The sequence below is a fragment of the Silene latifolia genome, chromosome 7, assembly GCF_048544455.1.
Source record: "Silene latifolia isolate original U9 population chromosome 7, ASM4854445v1, whole genome shotgun sequence".
In the NCBI taxonomy this organism is placed as follows: Eukaryota; Viridiplantae; Streptophyta; class Magnoliopsida; order Caryophyllales; family Caryophyllaceae; genus Silene; species Silene latifolia.
In genome coordinates, this window is record NC_133532.1 from 97872851 (window position 1) to 97876351 (window position 3501).

The 3501-nt window shown below is 39.2% G+C and overlaps 1 non-coding gene across 1 annotated transcript; it reads left to right on the plus strand.

The window, feature by feature from the left end:
• The first annotated feature begins 1232 nt into the window (after positions 1 to 1232).
• On the plus strand, positions 1233 to 1339 carry LOC141593813 (small nucleolar RNA R71). The gene has a single exon (XR_012521874.1). It is a non-coding gene; the product is annotated as a small nucleolar RNA R71 (small nucleolar RNA).
• The last annotated feature ends 2162 nt before the right edge of the window (positions 1340 to 3501 follow it).

Sequence of the window (3501 nt, forward strand, 5' to 3'; positions counted from 1 at the left end):
TTAGTGAAGGCGATAGTTTCAAGCTTCCGGATCGACTTCTTTTCGTAAGGATGTCCTTCATGTACTTTGCATAGGCCAGCACATGATTGATTAATTCCGTGAAAGGAATCGAGACTTCCAAATTCTTCACAATTTCCATAAATTTCCCAAGTTGGTCATCGAATTTGGGCTTAGCTTGACGACTTGGGAATGGAAGTCTAATCATGATGGGCTCTTTCTCCTTGGCCTTCTCTTCAGTTTTCTTTGAAACTTCTTTTGTTGGTTCTCCATCCTTTGAGTTTTGCACAACTTCTTCTTTGTCACTAGCTTCCACAACTTCATCCTCAACTTGCTTCTTTGGTCCCTCATATCTCGTACCACTCCTCAAGTGAATGGCACTAACCGTTTCATGACTTGGGGGATTACCTTGAGGTGGTAATTGCCCCTTTTGCCTTTGAGAACTTGAAGATGCAAGTTGGGTCAATTGAGTCTCCAACATTTTTGTGTGGGCTAGGATGTTGTTGATGGTGATGTCCTTTGCTTGACTATCCTTTTGTATTTGAGTGAAAAACTCTTGTTGATTCTTTTGCATTTGGAGGACCGCTTTTTGAACATCAAAACCTTGGTCATTTTGTTGATTGTATGGAGTTTGGTTTTGGTAACCTTGGTTTTGGTTGTAAAAGGGTCTTTGATTTTGGTTTCTCATGGGAGGTAGGGTGTATGTTTGTTGAGGGTTTTGAACATTTTGGCTTTTGTATGAGAGATTTGGGTGGAATTTGGTGTTTTCATTGTAATAGTTGGAATAAGGGGTATCACTCTTGTATGCTTGAAAAGCATTCACTTGCTCATTAGTTCCCCTACATTCACTTTGGTCATGTCCCAAAGTTCCACAATTCTCACATATCCCACTTGGGATTGATGAAGTTGCTACCATGGCATTAACGTGATGCTTTGGTGATTTTGACGCTTCTTCAAGTTTAGCCATAGCCTTTTCGAATTTCAAGTTAATGGTATCAATGTGAGCACTAAGTTGAGCACCCAATTGAGTAATGGAGTCCACTTCGTGCTTTCCTCCTCTAGTAGCCTTGCGAGGTCTACTATATTGTGAGTTATGGACCGCCATTTCCTTAATCTTGTTCCAAGTTTGATTATCGTCAATATCGGTGAACATGCCATTTGATCCCATGTTAAGGATGTTCCTTGAGTCTTCATAAAGACCGTTCCAAAATTGTTTTACCAAGAACCACTCGCTAAGTCCATGATGAGCACATGAGCGACAAATTGCTTTGAACCGATCCCAAGCTTCATACAAAGATTCTTCATCCCTTTGCTTAAAACCCGTAATTTGAGCTCTTAGCATGTTAGTCTTTTCGGGAGGGTAGAATTTTTTGTAGAAAGCTAGAGCCAACTTCTTCCAAGAGTCAATTCCAAGAGTAGCCTTATCAAGGCTCTTCAACCATTGTTTTGCGGTGCCGATTAGAGAAAAAGGAAATAAGACCCATCGAATTTGGTCTTGTGTTACACCGGTTTGTGAAATCGCATCACAATAGTCACAAAAAGTCTCCATATGAGAGTGAGGGTCTTCACTAGGCATCCCCCCAAATTGGCTTCTTTCGACTAATTGGATAAATGCGGATTTGGCAATGAAATTCCGGTCAAGTGTTGTGGTGTGGGAGTACCATTGGGTAGGTTCTCCTCGGTTGGTACGGAATGTGATGAGAATTTAGGCATTGTGGGTTGATTTTGTGTTGGGTTCTCCTCACCTTCTCTTGTAAAAGGGTTGATGAACTCAATAGTGTTTGGTTGAATATCTACAACCTCAATACCTCTCAAAGTACCTCTAGCAAGTCTTCTATTGTTTGTCAAAGTTCTTTCAATTTCGTGATCAATGGGTAACAAGTTACCTTGTGATCTTCTAGACATGCAAAATATCAAACAACTTGAAAATAATTAGAACAAACCTTGAGGAGTTTTACTTCCCCAAGGCAAAGAAAGACACAACTAATAACAATCTAAGAAAATCAAATCAAGTAAACACCGTCCCTTTCAACGGCGCCATTTTTTGTCAGAGTTTATTTCTCACTCGGAGCTTTACTTTTCGGTTACTTGTCGTTAGGAGCACCTAGACCAAAACAATATTTATAACTTCACAAACAACTCTACTATTAGTAAAGAGACAAGTAAAGGTCGGATCCCAAGGGACGGGTATTGATGTAGGATTTTCGATTGCAAGTAGCGGTGTCTAGGGGTGTCACGATATGGGGTTGAGATAAGAAGATCACTAAACTAAATAGCAATGAAAGTAAACAAGCAAGATGATTAAAAAGGGATGTAAACAATTGATTAAAAACACTAGGGTGTCATGGGGTCATAGGGGATTCATGGGAATTGATCATACAAACATATTCTCAAATTATATGCAAGCAATTATTGTTATGATGGATCGAGTTGGTTTATATCTTACAATCCTAGGAAGGTTTGGGTCCCGGAGCCGAATCGATTAGATTGTAAAACACCTACAAGTCGACTTAATCCTCCCTACTCAACTATATGCATGGTCTAATGAGACTCGAGTTGGTTTATGTCTTACAAGTCTCATTGAAAAGGTAAGTGATGGGTAAAAAATGCAAGGATTCATAGGCTCGCATTTCATCAAACATAACATGTGCATAAGTTGAGATCACAACAAGCAAGCAAATAAACTATGAAAACATATTAAATTAAGCATGAATCATTCCCCATGTTGGTTTCCCCTAATTACCCACTAACCCTAGTTAAGGAAACTACTCACTCATTATCAAGTTTGACATGTTAACTAGATTGTCAATCATATTAACAAAGCAAAACATGATGAATAAATAAAGATGATTAACAATAATTAAAAAGGGATTAAGAGAATTATACCTACTAATGATTCCAATAATAAAGCAAAGAATAATAGAAGTACTTGATGATTGATTGGAAGGTTGTCAATCTCCCAATAATAACAAAAATAATCTTTAATTACCCAAAATAAAAGATGAACAAAAGAGAGATTAAGGAAATGAGATTTGTATTAATATTTGATTAAAAGTTGATTACAAGAATAAGAAGAGATTAGAATGATATAAACTACACTAAGGATTGATATGAAGAACATGATTATCTAATTAGACTAATGGGGTATTTATAGTGGGGATTAGGTACACAAATTAGGGTGTACTCAGGGCTTAAATGACGATTAAGTCCTTGAGGAATCGCTCCTCTCAAAAGAGATTCCGGTATTTCATAAATATGCGCATGTTTCATGGAGCATGAAGCAAGGACGTATGGGGCTGTAAGGGAATCCGAGCGTCCAAGGTGTCGGGACGAGCGGATTGTCTGGCTGCTGGACGAGCGGATTGCTTGGCCGGACGCTCGGATTCTGGCCGTCTTGGACGAGCGTCCCGAGGGTCAAGCCGCTCGGATTCTGCTCATGTTGGATGAGCGTCTTCTATGGGTGGACGGGCGGATTGTCTCACAGCTTCCTTTTCTTATTTTCTT